At 45.0% G+C, this 18,292-nt stretch overlaps 1 protein-coding gene across 2 annotated transcripts in view; it reads right to left on the reverse strand.

Moving 5' to 3' along the window:
• The window catches only part of LOC146782965 (phospholipid scramblase 3-like), a 220,279-nt gene that overhangs the window by 53,242 nt on the left and 148,745 nt on the right, over positions 1 to 18,292 (reverse strand). The window lies entirely within an intron of this gene.

Genomic DNA, 18,292 nt, shown 5'->3' on the forward strand with positions numbered 1-18,292 from the left:
ATCTGCGACTAGATAGAGTCGCTACAAAAAATCAAAAAGAGAGTGGACCACTTGTCCTGTGTAGCCAGGGTCTTATCTCAGTTAGTTCCTTCATAAAAGAACCCTCATAACTATACACAGGTACCAGAGGCGGCATAAACTGGGTTACCGCTTATGTGTATTAGTGCAGCATCATCATTGGGTCTTTTTTTAATGTACGCTGCCCTCCACCCGGAGGAAGACCTTCTGGTTCAACAGTAGTATCCAGACATGAAAAACAAAAAGGGGGGGAAATGTGAGAGGGTTCGTATCTAGTGAGCTAAAATCTCTTGGTCATTGTTTCCATAGTGACTTTATTCTTGAAAGCTTGATCAGAGAATTAAAAGGAAGAAGTGCGGGGTGAGACGGAGTTACTGGTCTGCCGTACTTTTCATGATATAGGGGTCAACATGTTTCAGCCTTCTGCAAAGGTCTAAAGGCTTTCATCAGGACCGATATTTATAGGAAGGCGCTTTGTCGCTCCTAAAGTGAGAAAACTTATCACTTGTTCTGAGTAAGGGGGTCAGATCAATAGAATCTGTACCTGGAAAAGGTAGAAAAGGTTACATTCACCAAATTTTCTTGATTCGAGACCATGAAATACTACTTCATGAGATCATCTAGGGCAACTACTTGTATGGGGGGAGGTAAGTGAAGGAAAAGATAATCTAAAGCAAATAGGCGAATGCCAGGGGCGGTTACGTGAAGTTAAGGGATGCTAATCTTGGCGAGGTGAAATTAAAAAATCATTGTGAAAATTTTCACTAGTTCGAAATGATAAGTGTAAACACATTGTGGATATAAAATACAGAGCGCTGTGGATAATGTCATTCAAGGCGTGTTTATAATCCTACGATGGACTAAATGTGTCATCATTAATATGGTAAAAAGCGAGTCGCTAGAGATGCCGCTTATGAAGACATAAGTAATATAAGCTTAGTCACATCTTCCAATAATTCAGTCGTGAGTGTTTCAAAAAACATGCTACAATGATGCGTCAAAGCGTGTTTACCTTAGACAGAGTTATTAGTATTCATACGAGGATGCCCGGAGGCAGGCCGAGAATTCATTGCTGTGATTAAATGAAAAAGACAAATGAGGTAAATTAGAAAGATCTTACTTCAGTTTAGACGTTGTTCCAAACAACGGCGGCCATCGGAGCTTACCGATTCTCGCACGTTCGTTGTCTGCATCTGCCTCTTCTCGCGGTACATCCAACCAGAATCGTCCGTGTAGGCTTACCGTTAAGAAGTGCAACGGTAATAGAGGCTAAAGAAGGACTCTGCGTTGTACGGTAAAGATTGGCAAGTTGTCGTGGTTGGCACGGTACAATCGTGTGTTTGATCTCTCCCAAAATTTTTTTTTACTTAATGGAATTTGAATACGTTAATCTATTGAAGATATTACTGTTAGGGATGTGAAATTATACTTTGTTGTTTTACGATGATCTATTGGTATTATGAGATTATCTTGGGGACAGCAGTATCTTCCCAAATCATTATGATGTCATCTATGTAACGCTTCCAGAATTTTACTTTGGTCAGGTAAGGATTGACGGGATTGTGAATGTATTTTTGCTCAAAGTCAATGTCAGTGGATGGATCAACTCCAGAGATGAGTGCTTAAAATTTACCTGCACTTTTGACAGACACAAACTTGACTTCCTTGACGTCACTATCTATTCAGAGAACAACCTCCTCCAGACGAAGACGTATCACAAACCAACAGCCAAGAACAGCTTGCTGTCTTACAATAGCTTTCACCCACGCCCTCTCAGAGACAATTTACCATTCAGCCAGTTTCTGAGACTGAAGAGGAACTGTAGCAATCTCCAAACTTACAAAACTCAGGCCAAAGAATTGGGCGAGAAACTAATCAAAAGAGACTACCCAGTGAAAATCATCAGGAAGTGTCAAAAAAGAGCACTGTATCAACCAAGAGAAAATCTTCTACAGACGTCCACACGGGCAGAACCAGAGGATCTTCTAACGTGCGTCACCACATATAACACCGTGTCCAACACAGTGAAAAAGATTGTGAATAAAAATTGGAGAATCCTAACCTCTGATACTTTACAATGGCCTAAACCAAGGTTTGCGAACAAAAGGACGAGGAACATAAAAGATCTTCTAGTACATACTAGACCAGCTCCGCAAACAATTACAGAAACTATAACAGCAGCATGGAACCTTGCACCGATCACAGGACACTACCCTTGTGGGACGTGCTCAGTTTGCAGCCTAACAAAAGTGACCAAAACTATCCAACTTCTTCCTAATCTGACGTGGACACTTCGACAACATACTAATTGCAATACCACCCATGTAATTTATATGATCACCTGCCCCTGTGACCTTAAATATATTGGAATGACTTGCCGAAAAATAAAATTAAGGATCACGGAACATAAAAGCAACGTGAACTGCAAAAGAGCGACAACCAAAATGAGCAGACACTTCATAGAGAACAACCATGCCACCAGTGACCTAAAATGGGTTGTCCTAGAGAGTTTGAGAACTGTCAACTATAATGCTGAACGTACTTTGTATGAAAAAGAACAACGTTGGATTGACCGTCTGTCCACGGACAAACAAGGCCTCAACGATAATATCCCATGGTACACTTTGGCCTCATAAGTCTTCCATAACATGAATTTTTGAAACAAACAAGATCGAAGCACCTGATTAACCTTTATCCTTCCTAATTAATCAAGGTACGCGAATTACGCATAACAACTGTTTATCCCCCCATCTGATCTCAGACCTACGAGGGTGTCGCAGCTTCTCCACATCTCGATTAGAGTATCATACTCTAGTTCTGATAGTTTCCCCAAGGAACATCACATATTAACAATAGATCATCGTAAAACAACAAAGTATAATTTCACATCCCTAACAGTAATGTCTTCAATAGATTAACGTATTCAAATTCCATTAAGTAAAAACATTTTTTGGGAGAGATCAAACACACGATTGTACCGTGCCAACCACGACAACTTGCCAATCCTTACCGTACAACGCAGAGTCCTTCTTTAGCCTCTATTACCGTTGCACTTCTTAACGGTAAGCCTACACGGACGATTCTGGTTGGATGTACCGCGAGAAGAGGCAGATGCAGACAACGAACGTGCGAGAATCGGTAAGCTCCGATGGCCGCCGTTGTTTGGAACAACGTCTAAACTGAAGTAAGATCTTTCTAATTTACCTCATTTGTCTTTTTCATTTAATCACAGCAATGAATTCTCGGCCTGCCTCCGGGCATCCTCGTATGAATACTAATAACTCTGTCTAAGGTAAACACGCTTTGACGCATCATTGTAGCATGTTTTTTGAAACACTCACGACTGAATTATTGGAAGATGTGACTAAGCTTATATTACTTATGTCTTCATAAGCGGCATCTCTAGCGACTCGCTTTTTACCATATTAATGATGACACATTTAGTCCATCGTAGGATTATAAACACGCCTTGAATGACATTATCCACAGCGCTCTGTATTTTATATCCACAATGTGTTTACACTTATCATTTCGAACTAGTGAAAATTTTCACAATGATTTTTTAATTTCACCTCGCCAAGATTAGCATCCCTTAACTTCACGTAACCGCCCCTGGCATTCGCCTATTTGCTTTAGATTATCTTTTCCTTCACTTACCTCCCCCCATACAAGTAGTTGCCCTAGATGATCTCATGAAGTAGTATTTCATGGTCTCGAATCAAGAAAATTTGGTGAATGTAACCTTTTCTACCTTTTCCAGGTACAGATTCTATTGATCTGACCCCCTTACTCAGAACAAGTGATAAGTTTTCTCACTTTAGGAGCGACAAAGCGCCTTCCTATAAATATCGGTCCTGATGAAAGCCTTTAGACCTTTGCAGAAGGCTGAAACATGTTGACCCCTATATCATGAAAAGTACGGCAGACCAGTAACTCCGTCTCACCCCGCACTTCTTCCTTTTAATTCTCTGATCAAGCTTTCAAGAATAAAGTCACTATGGAAACAATGACCAAGAGATTTTAGCTCACTAGATACAAACCCTCTCACATTTCCCCCCCTTTTTGTTTTTCATGTCTGGATACTACTGTTGAACCAGAAGGTCTTCCTCCGGGTGGAGGGCAGCGTACATTCAAAAAAGACCCAATGATGATGCTGCACTAATACACATAAGCGGTAACCCAGTTTATGTCGCCTCTGGTATCTGTGTATAGTTATGAGGGTTCTTTTATGAAGGAACTAACTGAGATAAGACCCTGGCTACACAGGACAAGTGGTCCACTCTCTTTTTGATTTTTTGTATTGAACATAGGAAGCCGAATGGACCACAGCTTCTTTTTCCCTCCCCTTTGATCATTTGTAGATAGAGTCGCTACCAGAAAGGGCATTACGAAACGAAAGTAACTTGTTCTTGTGATAGAGGCTTCTAGCTCCAGGTTACTCACTTTTTGAACAAATACCAAAGCCATACATATTCGTAGGAGCTTCTGTGAATGGGCTTAAACCAGAAAATCCTGCAGAACCGAGTGGGCAAAATCCCCTGCCGGTGACCCTGACTGTCCAGGCAATAATGCATAGTGAACGTGTGGAAGGACAGTCACGTAGTTGTCTGAGAAATGTCCAGCACAGGGACTCTGCATGACAACGCAGTTTTGGTCATGGTAGAATGAGCACGCAGACCTCCAAAAGGCATTTGGGCCATGGCCTAGAAGATATTAATGCAGAGCAGAACCAAATGGGAGAGGTTTCTCTTCTGAACTGCCTAGCATTTTTTGCTCTAGAGAACCCCCGTAGAGCTGATCGTCCACCTGGTGGTCTTTGGTATGATCTATGTACAAACTCCGCACACTCTAAGCAATGACGTCGCTCCTCCTCCTTAGAGGGGTTAGGCAGAGCACAGAACATCGGCAGGGTGATGGTTTGACCGACGTGGTACAGCATCACAACTTTCAGCAGGAAGGGTGCTCGTGTCTGCAGAACCAGTTTGTCTGGGAAGACAGAAATGTGAGGTGGACTGACAAAAAGAACCTGATGCTCACTCCCACTCCATGCAGAGGTGATAGCAATGAGGAACACAATCTTAATGGTAAAAAGCTGCAAGGGACAGCTGTGAAGTGGCCCGAACAGAGCGCACATCGGATACGTCAGAACTAGAATAAGCTCCAATTGGGGCATGACAAGAGGAGAAGGGGGAAAACATGATGCAGCCCTTTCAAAAACCGCATCACAACCGGGATGATCTGGCAACCTTAAGAAGTCCTAAAGGGTGGAAAGATAACCCTTAACTGTGCCCAAAGCAAAGACTTGCCAGGCAAGAGACAAAACAAATAAAAGAACATTTGATAATTTGGCCTGGAGGGAGTCAATACGATGAATGCCACATCAAGTCACAAATTTGACCTAACAACAGGAGTATACAGTTTTCGCAGGGGGACATCTGGCTGCCAAGATGAAATAAACCACCTCGGAGGTCGAAGGTGTTCAGCGGTTGTGCTGATCGCCAAGCATGAAGGTGGAAATTGAGATGGCCCAGGTGTAGAACCCTGCCCTGTTGCTGAAACAGCAGGTCCTCCTAGATGGGCAGCCTTATTGGAGGACATATGCCCAGGAGTTCTGAATCCCATACTCCGTGCCTAATAGGATGACTTGGACCCGGTCTGTCCTGAGCTACTTAAGCACTCGGGGCAGCAGTGTGGTATTGGCGGAAAGATATACAGGAGACCAGAGTTCCATTTGAGTCAGACTGCGTCTACAAGTGAGAGATGCCTTAAAAACTCCAACGCACAGAAGGGCCTATATTGTGCGTTTTGAGCAGTGGTAAAAAGATTGAGCGATGGTTCGTCCGATTCATGGAACGGACCCATGCCACCTCTGGGTGTAGCTGCCATTCGTGATACACCAGAATCGACAGCTGAGCTCGTCTGCCCTGCCATTCTATGATCCTGCGAGGTGGTTCACCACCAGGAAATTTCTGTGGTGTTCCAACCATTGCCGGAGGCGCAAGGCCTCCTGGCACAGGGTCCAGGGCCCAACACCGCCAGGGTAGTTGCAGTACCACATGGCAGTGGTGGTGTACGTGAGGACCTGTATCAGCATCCCCTTGATGGACAGAAGAAGGCTTTCAATGCCAAGTGGATAACCCTAAGCTTCAGAAGGTTGATGTGCAGCCTTGACTCTGCTAAAGACCAGCGGCCTTTCATCTACCTCGCCTAGATGGCCAACCTAACCCAAAAGCAATGAGTCAGTCTCCACTGTCAGCTGTTGGTGGGGAAAGGAGAAGGGTCTGTCACTGACCCAATTATGGTCCGGTAACCACCACTGCGTAACCTTTGCAGTCTCCGCTGAGACATAAATATGGCAGAATAAGTCCCTTTGATGTTGGGACTAGGGGGACTACAGATCCCACTACAGTGCTGGCATATGCCACATGGCATGCTCGACCAGCAGGATTCCATGAGGGTCAGAAGCCTCAGAGTCGACCTCACTGAAATCCAGGACCGAGGCTGAAAGATTGGGTTCACAGCCTGAATGTCCTGTGCTCGCTCATGTGAAAGGCATGAATCCAAACCATGTCTAAAATGGCTCAGATGAAGGGAAGCATCTGAGAAGGAGTCATGTGTGACTTCGGCACATTGATAGTGAACCCCAGTGATGACAGGAGTTCAGCTGTCGTCTGGAGGTGGGAGACGACTACCTCAGGCGTACCCACTTTTAACAGGCAGTCGTCGAGGTAGGGGAAGAATGGCACCCCTGACCTCCGAAGGTGTGCTACCACCACCATTACTTTCGTGACCACCTTAGGAGTGTTTTTGAGACCAAAGGGAAGCACAGCGAACTGAAAAAGCTCCTCTCCCACCACGAACTACAGGTACCGCAATGGGCTGCAGAGTCCTGTAGGTCCAACCATAACATCCAGTCTCCAAGATCGAGGGCAGATAAGACCTGGGCCAAGTTGAACATTTGAAAGTTCTCCTCCCAGAGGAAAGTGTTGAGAGGGTGTAGGTCTAGAATAAACGGAAGACCTCCACCCTTCTTGGCACCAAGAAGTAGAGGGAATAACAACCATGCCCTACTTCTGGCATCAGCACCCTCTTACCAGCCTCTTTGGCCAAAGAGTTTGCACTTCCACTGCAAAATGGAGAGATGGTCCTCCGTCAGTCACTGAGGGGACAGTGGAAGGTCTGGCTGAGAAGAGAGAAAGGGCAAGTCGTAACCCTTGCGAACAATCTGTAGGACCCACCAGTCCGACGTGGTCACTTGCCAGCCTGGTAAAAATAGGTGGGCATGCTATAGCGGTTTGGCAGGTGCAACTGCAGGGGGTGGCTGTTCGGCTGGGCGGAATACTGACTTTGGCTGCAGGGGTAGTTGGCACCACTACTGCAAAACTGCTGGGTACCCTTTGAGGGCAGGCATGGGTGGTAGTAGGGGGCGCCTCAGCCAAAGCTGGAAAGGAGCAATGGAGCCGTTGCATTGTTGTTGCGCCCTGCACCGCTTAAAAGGCTTTTTCACTAAACAGGCAAGTTAAATAAAAGAGCCTGTCCATCAGGGAGGACTGGACATCATCAGTAAATCCAGGTGAATGCAGACGTGCATGGCAGTGCATAGCAACACTGGTACCTTTGGCCACTCGATGGAGTCAGTGGTGTCCACGCCGCAACGAACTGTAAACTTGGCAACGTCATGGCCATCTTGAATCGCCTGAGAGAGCACAGGGGAAAAGGTCATTGCACACCAGGAGGACTTGTGCCACTGAATCCCAAAAGGCATGCGAGTAACAGCCCAAAAAAGAGCTGGCATTAACAGATCAAAGGGCCAAGGTGGTAAATGAAACGACACATTTGCCAAATGTTTCCACTCACTCACAGTCCTAATCAGGGAGAGCGGTAGGAAATGTGCTGGAATTAGAACAGCCGGTGGAAGCTTGCCCCACTAGGCTTTCTGCTGAGTGCTCCTGTAAAAGAAAAGCCAGGTTGCCACAGGCAAGACGATGGTGCCTGGCAACTTGTTTATTAACTAGGGGGGGGGGGGAGGGAGCAAGGTTTGACCCAAGCACCCAATAATGTAGCAGTTAGAGCCTTGTTAAAGGGGAGAAGGGGTTGGGAAGATGTTTGCCCCAGTTGGAGAACTTCCATTATGACATTGGTTTTAACTTCCGAAGTCGTGAGTTGGGAGGTCAAGAAGTTCAGCCGCCCTACGCATAACCATGGTGTAGGAAGTGGCCTCCTCTGTGGGCGGTCAAGGAGGAGAAAAAAGAGCCGTCTCCAGGAAGGTATTGAGGTCACTCACTAAGTACTTGTACCAGTTATCATCTAGGTAGGACTGAGCAATCTCATCACCCGGGTCATAATCATTAACAGAGTCAGTCCCAAAAAAGGGAATGGAGGGAGTGTTGTCCAGTCTGTGGCAATTCAAGTGGCGGAAGCGGCACCTTGGGCGTATTCGGGGATTATGTCGGTCCAGTGTCGGCAAGGACAAATCGGAGCTGCTCCTTCAGGTGGCGAAGTCTGCATTCGTCTGAACAGGCCGGGATCCGTTGTGGGCTGTGGCACTGGCAGCGGAGTCAAAATGAAAGCCGGAGACAAGCTAAGCTTGGACGGTCCAGCTGGCACGGAGGGCAAACCAGCCAGTGGTAGACTTCTAGGCTCCTTAGGGCCCAAAGACGCAGCAGATGGAGTCAGCAGGGATCCAAAGAGCCGGAGCATGGTTGCGCATCACTCTTCCATCTGACTTGGCATGGCTGAAGGACCCAGAAACTTCCAGTTGTGCAGGAACCAGCTGCAGAATCAGCTCCAAAGCCGGCCAGCTTTGGGAGCAATCGCGAGAAGGGTGACGCCCCCCTTGCCCCTGCGCCTGTTCAAACAAATGCGAGTGGAACGACAGAGTGGAATCCTGCAACGACATCTTGTGCTTCTTACGATGTAAATGTAAATGTCCAGTAATTGTAAAGCGCAAACAATTACCCAAAGGTGTCCCGGCGCTGGGGCCGTCAGGAAGATTAAGCGAGCTATTGCCCAGAGTCACACTGTGCTGGGCTGATCTGCCGCCGACACTGGTGATCAAACCGTGAGCCCCCGGGTTCCGGAGTCAGTCGCCCTGGCTGCTGCGCCGTACCTCTTTCTCTGTACTAGCCCAAGTGAACAGTACCTTCATATTGTTCATCATTTATTGGTGGGGGCCAAATAGCTGCTGGTTTAAGTTAGTATCATGGACCATCCTGCTTAGTCAATTAGAAAAGATCTTGAAGACAATTTTGCTGCTGGTATAGATTAAAAGGCTGGACATGTAAGAGGTGCAGAGTGTCTGGTTTTTCCCCTTCGTTGGGAAGGCATCTAGTGCAGTTTTATACCATGAACTTGAAAGGTCAGGAAATCCAGTTTACTGGAAAAGTTCCAAGAGCATCCATTCCAAAATGTACCCTTTAAAGATCTAATAAAAGTCTCTGGATTCAATCAGCACCTGTGGCCTGGGATGGAAACTGGTTTGAATATTTGCCACTGATTGAACTTGTTTTTAAAGCAATTTTTTCTAAACATTCTTGGTCTTTTGGTTCCAATATCAGGTGTTTAAAGCGCCCGACAACCTTGAACCTCCTGAGCCAAATACTCAAGTTGTAGCCTTAGATGAAAGGGAACTAACAGGAACTGGGCTGCACAGCTCTTCCTTTTACTACTAAATACTTCCACTACCTTTACTGGTTTCACCATCCAATGACTTTTTATTGTAGATATGAAGAGCTATTTTCATTTTGTAATTGCTAATGCTAATTATTTTATTAGTGTACCTCTGAAGCAGGAAGAATAAACTGACATTTCTTTTGACCAAGGAAGAAATTAAGATAATTCAGGAATAACCAGTTTTCCTTTTCTTTGTGGACCAGTCAAAGGCCCCTGCTGGGACGTACATCGTTCCTTTGGCCAGTCACTCGCGTACTCCTAGTTTTCAGCTAATGTTGACTGAATCCCAACATCACCCTTACTCTGACTCTCCTTCCATCCCACTAGGTGCAGGTCCACAACTCTTCCTATTATATTTGATGCCCTGTTACATTTCCTGAACGTATAAATAAAAAGGTAACTGGTTTGAAACTGGATTGGTAAAGAATCTTTATTAGAACTGGAAAGTGAGTGACAAAGTCAACTTACATTTGTAGTGAGATGATATCCAGAAAGAGGAAGGCAAGGATTTCGGTGTCAACACCAAGTACTGAACTGGTAACTCAGAAGGCAGGGGTACCATCTACTGGCCGAGGCAGGCTTGGAAGGGCGAAAAAAGTTTGTTTGTTTTTCCATATGCACACAGCCCAGAAGAAGCCCCACAGGAACTATGTGAAGTGTGGAAACTTTAAACTGTGCCTGCCAGCACAAGGCGACTAGCAATCCCCCCTTCTGCCTGATGAAGGCAGGGGGCAGCATGGAGCTGGGAGTCGCGCTGCGAGACTGAAGGGAAAGAAGCCCCCAGTGGCCTCTTGTGAGTACTGCAAATGTTTCATTGACGAAGAAACCACGTGGAATAGAACTGTCAATTTGAAGCACTATTACTTAGCAGTGATCAATCCAATTTTTGTTCATCTTATGTTACTCATATAATACTTTTAGAGTTGACCAAGTTGGTCTTTGAGGAAGAAAACAGTCACTTGGGATAGCTCAAAGCTGGCTGACGTATGTTTAAGGCGAAAGCAGGCTAGCAGGCATAAACATCCCTGAAGTGTGATTCCCAATGTCAAAGGTCTAGTGCTTTGCCGTATTATTAATTGGAGCACTTAATGCTAAATTCTATACATTGTCGCGATCATTTTATACACGTTTTGTCAATGCAGTAAGCGGAGGACTGACGACGTCATCAAATCAAAATTCAAGCTAGACGCGAACAGGCCGGTGCCTAGCTCCTCTTGTGGGAAGAATGAGACAAGGCCCTGGGATATAGACACAGTGAGCAACAGTAAAAAGCTAACTTCACGAAATCTGCAGTTCTTGTTCAGTTATGCCAACTTCAGAACAAGTCAGCCATCTGGTTAAATGTGCAACGTACAACACTAAGTTACAAGATAGCATTTTATTTAATGAGCAATAATGCCAATTGTTTGGTAGTGCCTTAAGCAAGGTATAAAAACAAATTCACAGGACTTAATACAAGCAGCTGTGCATATATAGAAATCACATCCTACGTCACTCCTTTTTAGGTCTCCCTGAGCCCAGCGCATGCGCTGGCTCGGAGAGACATTTTGTATGTGGGATTTTTAAAGTGCCGCCTGTGGCCTAAAGCTTGAGTGCACGCGAGCGTGCACGCGCGCAGCCACCAATCACTGCTGCGCGCGCACCACTCGCGTGCTTGCCACACAGCGTCCCTCCTCGCGATCGCGATCACTTTCGCTTTGATCGCGATCGCTACTAGCCGCGCGGCCAATGCTTGTTTTTTAGGCCTCGCCTGAGCCAGCGCTTTAGCGCTGCTCTGGCGAGAGCTATAAAAAGCGGGATTTGGAAGTGCAAACTAGTGCTTTTGAGGCCGCCAACTACAGTGCATGTGCGGCGGGCACGCGCACCATTTGGAAGCCTGCTGATCACTTTCGCGGCCGCTTTGATGTTCTCAGTGAGCCGCGCGGCCACTGAGAACATCAAAGCGGCCGCGATAGTGCTCACCATATGCCAGCCTTCCCTGTGTTGCTTTATCACTCACCGCCCCCCCTCCCCCCCCCCACCCCCTTCCATGTTACCCGAGTGCCTGGCGTTTTGTAATGGTCCTCTCTCTATTTTCATTTCAGCTTTCCACCTTTTTTAATACTCACTCAGACACTTTAAAAAAATGAATATATCCTGAAACATCTGTAGGCCAAGTTATAAACAGATCGCCCTGTTTTATATCCTAATGTTTACCCATGTTAACCTAAAATAGATGTCCACATATTTTGAGTATGATTTTGATCAAGCAATCTGAACGCCATTGGTAAGAAGTTGCTACTCTTAACTTGCAGCATCTGTAAACCGAAAACCTACACATAAGCCTAGTTTCGTTTAAATATAGACAGTTGTGTTTCCTGTCACCTTCACTCACCAGATTATTAGTTTGCAATCTATTTTGCATTTTGAATATTTTATAGATGGTACCTCTGACTGCTAGATGTGCTTGTTTTATATTTTTACTATAAAACGATTTGAAAAAATGTGTCATGAAAAACTAACTTTGCCAAAGAACACAGAGCATCCTCGTATACCTCCCCAAACACCAGGGCAGCGGTTTTAGACTGGAGCTCGACAATTCCCCTCCAGATTGTAAGAAACATCTGGAAACTAATCTAACCAAATAACTGGCACTTTATTTTCATAGAAATTGATTGGATCGCCCTTAATTGCTTTGTATCAAGGTCTGCGCTATTTAAAGGCACATTCATACAATCCGATTGCTCTACTCTGAGGGTCCCCACTGAATCACAAACCCCTGCTTAAGCAACGCCCACTATCTGAATCGCAAAAGAATGTGCAAACAGCCAGACACAAGACTACGTTAGACAAATGCACATATTAGGGTCTATTTCATTGAATTCAGAAACAAAAGATGTTGACATTTTAATGGGAAGATTTAGCTTTTCAGTACTTTTATTTTTAATAGACGAAGCCTTATTCGAGTCTTAACTTTTTTACTTCTGGGGACCTCCAATGAAACAGTTTTAGTAGCCACGGATCTTTGCCTAACCGATTTTTTTTACGATTTGATCCCCAAAAGAATTCACAATAATACAGAAACGAGTATACATCAAACAAATACATTGGGAAGCATTTTATTTAATTCACAAACCAAAAACGCAGACATTTTAATGGGGAGGTTTAAGCTTTTTCAACATTTAGCTTTATTTCTGAAAACTGAATTTATGTGCTCGATTATGCACACACGTGGTCTTCTTTGCTCCCCATACCTGCTCTCTTTTTTTGTCGGTGCATGCAGCTGCTGCTTCATTTGAGGCCACCAATCATCCGTGTTAGATTACGTCTGCTGTTATAGCGCTGCTCCGACAAATCATAAGGATTCCAACTTAATTTTTGGCTTCTAAACTAATATTTTTACATTTTAGAGAGAATTTAAAGCATTCGATGCAATTTTGCGTTTTTATGTACAGGTAATTAATCTAATATTTTATTTTTCAAACTGTCGCAGACACTCTGAGAATGCGTTGCGGACCCCAGGGATCTGCTGACCACAGGTTAAGAACCGCTGCACTACAGTCATGCTAAAGACTGACGTTAAGTCCCTCAAGCTCCAATTCATGGAGTCGTTCAGTTTACATGCTTGCACATGTGACATTTCAGAAGTTAAATAACCCTTTAAAACGACTTACGAAGGAATAGAAAAATGCCCCCCCGCCCCCCCCACACACACACACATTTTATCCCTTCTCTCCCGCTAAACTCCTGGCCAGAGTGCGGATCTATTAAATGCAGCAGTTAGTAAAGAGGCACTGGAACAATTTTCAAAGGAACTGCCACCAATGTGGTTTTGGTTAAGTCATAGGGGGTATGAAAAACCCAAGTGTTACACAGATGTACAGCAAATGAGCCGCACCTATTCAGCACGTGAATGGTGGGCGAGTGTTGTCCAGTGGTGCTTTTTATCCCGAGCATGTGACTCAAGTATGGTGTGCTACGATACTGCCTCTTACAGAGAGCACATTTTTCATTTAAATGGACTCTTGAAACAGGCACTCAATTTCCATCAGTCGTGCAGCTTGATTGATAAACCTATGTGGCTTATAGGTATAAACAATAATGTGATATTGAAAATGTTTGCATATTTATCATTTGTGCACCACACAAGTAAAGTGTCTTTGTTTTGATCTTATGAAAATCTTTGTTTCACTCACACTTCAGAATAAATTAAAAACGAAATGTCTTTTTAACTTTTCTTGCTGCTGACAAATGTTGAAATATTTGTAAAATTAATTTGCAAGTATTTACATTGTTTTGTGTATTAGAAAACATTTCACATCCTGCAGCTTTTTCTTTTATACTTAATGTACTCCAGCAGGATTGTCACTTCGTTCACATTAAAAACAAGCATTGGCATAGCCAATAGGTCTCGCTTTTGGGACCTTATAAGTATTTAGTTATGCAGCACAATATCCTTGGTGCAACAACATCAACCGTTGCATGGCTAAACACTTATAAGGTCCCAAAGGCGAGACCTATTGGCTTTGCCAATGCTTGTTTTCTCTAGGAATGTAGCAAACACAGCTCTGTTCAGCACTCTCGTACAGATATGTTAAAATGTTTTTGGGGCGTTTTGTATCTGTATACGACATGAATGGGCAAATTGCTATCCTACTAAGGCGAATGATACGATGATTGTGACCACAGCATCTTAGGAATGGCACCGCTGTTGCATTGATCGGCGATTCTGTACCTTTAAATGTATCAACATAGACCCAGTGGTCGAAGTGGGCGGGAACGGAGGGGCACGGCGTGCCCCTACTTATTTAATTTAGCAAAGTCCGTTCCCCTACTTCTTCATTTCAAAAATGCGTCCCGGGACGGCAGGAATGCTCTGAGCTTAAAAAAAAAAACTACAGGATCATCCAGGCCGGTGTGCTGCATAGCGAGAAAGGCCTCTGCAGCTGCCAGGACCCCCTCCCCCTTCCCCACTGTATCTGTGGGCAGAGGCCTGCCCAGCAGCACTGTAGGAGCCGAGGTGCAATGGAGGAGCAATCAATCAGCACAAAAACCTGGCTACCTCTGATGGGCCCGGCTGTGCGGTGATTTACACCTCATTTAGCGAGGAGGCCACCCACCTGCACTCACTGTGACCAATACAATGGACACATTAGGACGCATTGGCGGCCCCGCCCTTGACCTCATCTGCCCTTTATTTTCCAGCTCACCCAGACTGACGATGCCACACGGAAAGGAAGAGGACTTCATGTGGAATTCTGTGGCAGACTGTGCTCAAACCTTGGCTCTTTTTAAAACAAGCATTTGCAATGCAATAGGTCTCGCATTTACGTGGGTCTGAGCTATTGACATAGCAAATAACAATGCCTTTTATTTTTGTTTTCGTTTTTAAAACATAAATAAAAGGCAATCATTTACAATGCCGATAGCTTAAACTCGCGTAAACGCGAGACCTATTGCATTGCAAATGCTTGTTCTTTATTATTACGTAACAGAACACTTTTAAATACTTACGTTTTAGATGTGTGCTGTAAAAGCATCTCATATGTTTGATTTAATGGACTATAAAACTATTCCGCGGAGCCTATTACATTTTGCCACAAATGCAAGTCACTGCACAGATGCAGCTGCACGTCTTACGGTTAATGAGCGAGGCGCTATAAGACTGCACTCGCCCTCTGTGGTCTGAACATGTCTTGGGTGGTCTGTTACATATTAGCAACAGCCGCACGTGCTGCCTCTGTGAGCCTTTAGGAAGTGTCGATAGCCATGTTTGTTCCCTTTTGTCTCCTCATCACCGTGCAGTGAATTCACTCGTGAGTGCACGGCACTAATGGATGCCGTGCAGTGAATTCACCCATGAGTGCCCCGCTCTGATGGATTCCGTGCAGTGAATTTACCTGTGAGTGCACGGCTCTGGTCTATTCCATGCAGTGAATTCACTTGTGAGTGCACGGCTCTGGTGGTTTCTGTGCAGTGAATTCACCTGTGAGTGCACACTCGGGTGGATTCTATACAGTAAATTCACCCATGAGAGAATGGCTCTGGTTTATTCCATGCAGTGAATTCACCTGTGAGTGCACGGCTCTGGTGGATTTCCCGCAGTGAATTCTCCTGTAAGTGCACCGCTCTGATGGATTCCGTGCAGTAAATTCACCCCTGAGTGCACGGCTCTGATCAATGTCGTGCAGTGAATTCAGCCATGAGTGTACTGCTCTGGTCTATTTCATTCACCTGTGAGTGCACGACTCTGGTGGATTCCCCGCAGTGAATGCACCCGTGAGTGCACTGCTCCAATGGATTCCGTGCAGTGAATTCACCTGTGAGTGCACTGCTCTGGTATATTTTGTGCACTGAATTCACCTGCGAGTGCACGCTCTGGTGGATTCTGTGCAGTAAATTCACCCATGAGTGCACGGCTCTGATCGATGCTGTGCAGTGAATTCACCCGTGAGTGTACTGCTCTGGTCTATTCCATGCACTGAATTCCCTGTGAGTGAACGGCTCCAGTGGATTCCGTGCAGTGAATTCACCCATGAGTGCACCGCTCTGATGGATTCCGTGCAGTTAATTCACCCGTGAGTGCACGGCTCTGATGGATTCCGTGCAGTGAATTTACTTGTGAGTGCACAGCTCTGGTCTATTCCATACAGTGAATTCAATCATGAGTGCATGGCTCAGGTGGATTCCGTGCAGTGAATTCACCTGTGAGTGCACGCTCCGGTGGATTCTGTGCAGTAAATTCACCTGTGAGTGCGCGCCTCTGGTCTATTCCATGCAGTGAATTCACCTGTGAGTGCACGACTCTGGTGGTTCCCCCGTAGTGAATTCACCTGTGAGTGCACCACTCTGATGGATGCAACTGTAAGAGTATTGAACAGCAGCCTATGAAAACAAATACAGATTCGGACTGTTGAGATCTAGTTACATTGATATGCCCATCATGGAGTGTATGCTGAACCCCTAGCTGGAGGAAAGGTTAGTTTGTCACAGCTCTCACGTTCTGCTTATCTACCAGAACAGTAGTGACTTTGTCACTGAGGTCACAGGACCCTTGAGGCCAGTCCGCCTCACACATAGGTGCCTCCATTGGCCTTGTTCCAGTGGTATTAATGCAACTCACCAGGGATTGGCAATGCAGGATTTGCATGCACACCAGATTAAAGGGGCATGTTTACAAGGGCCTTGCGTCATGCTTGCACCATGGAACGTGGTAAATGCACGTCACAAATCTGCAAATCATATTTATGAAGCCACGCAAAGCCACTTTGCATGGCTTTGAATGGTTTCATAAATATGGAGTAAATCAACACAGCGCAAATTGCTGCTTTGACTTACTCTGCACAAGGGAGGCGTTGCAGTGGGTGTTCCCACTCAACTCTCACGTTTTTTATGCATTCCCAGATTTACAAGGACTTGTAAACCTGGGACTGATTCAAAATCCGACGCCCCCCCAAGGAAGGCACAACAAGGAGAAAAATCTTTATTTCTCCCTGTTTTCCTCTTTCTATATGTGCAGCACTCATACAAAGAAGAAAAAGCCTCTCAGGTTTGCTTTTGTGCACAAAAACAATGCTGCATGCAATGGAGGCACCCTTGCACCATGGTGCAAGGGTGCCTGCGTTGGCGCTAGGCTGACGAAACGGCACCAGCACACTTGGAAAGGGCAGGAATGCACCGTATTGGATAAAGACGGTGCATTTCTGCCCTTTCCCTGTGACCCAGGGCAGCACAGCAAAGTAACTTGATGCGTTGCACCACCATTCCCGTAAATATGTCCCTAAATTCTCAAACTTCACGGTGTCTCTTTGCTTCAAGCAGCAAGCACTTTTAACATGTGCTGCCTGCTTTTGGGCCGCTGCAATTACGCAGCAATGGAGGGCAAAATTATGTTGCAGTGTTGACTAAATTATGCAGCAAAGAAAGACTGCAGCTTAATGTGGTACATTTTCTGATACTTTGTTATTTTGAAATTTTTACACATACTAACAGTCTCTGTAAAGCTTTCGCCTCATTAATAGCAGCCCTGAGAACGTGACCAGTCAACCTTTGTAAAGGGCCCTCCACTTCACAGCAACACAAGTCACGTTGTTTTGATCCATTTGAGATGCAAACAAATTTTTAGGTAAAACCATCAGCTTATGAAGCAGATGGTGCTTTATGTGGCAAACACGGCAGAGTTATAATTATGTGGAAAACATTTGCAAACTAGGATATTTTGCCATTCATGTTTGTACTTCTCTCATGCAGTCTCTGGTGGGTGGTATTCCTAGACACCTACAGTGCTCATGGAGACAAAGGAGGAAGGTGCCTAATAGTGATTGCAGAGGATAGTAGCCTGTAGGGGAGAAAATAACTGATTGAAATAATCGGAGGACCACGACCTATTTTTGACTCTACCAATGTTTGAGTCTCATAATTTCAGAATTGATGCATTTGCAATTCTGATTGCTATCTAACTTGAGTGGTAATTACACAAACTACTCATAAAATAGTTGTATCTCTTTCATCTGATACTGCTAAAAGCATCTGCAAAACCAACAGGTCTGGGTTGTTTTAGAGTGCTAGGTCTAGATACAATAACAGGAAACTAGAGGCATCTAATGCTGGCTTCATGACATGT

The sequence above is a fragment of the Triturus cristatus genome, chromosome 12, assembly GCF_964204655.1.
Source record: "Triturus cristatus chromosome 12, aTriCri1.1, whole genome shotgun sequence".
Lineage (NCBI taxonomy): Eukaryota > Metazoa > Chordata > Amphibia > Caudata > Salamandridae > Triturus > Triturus cristatus.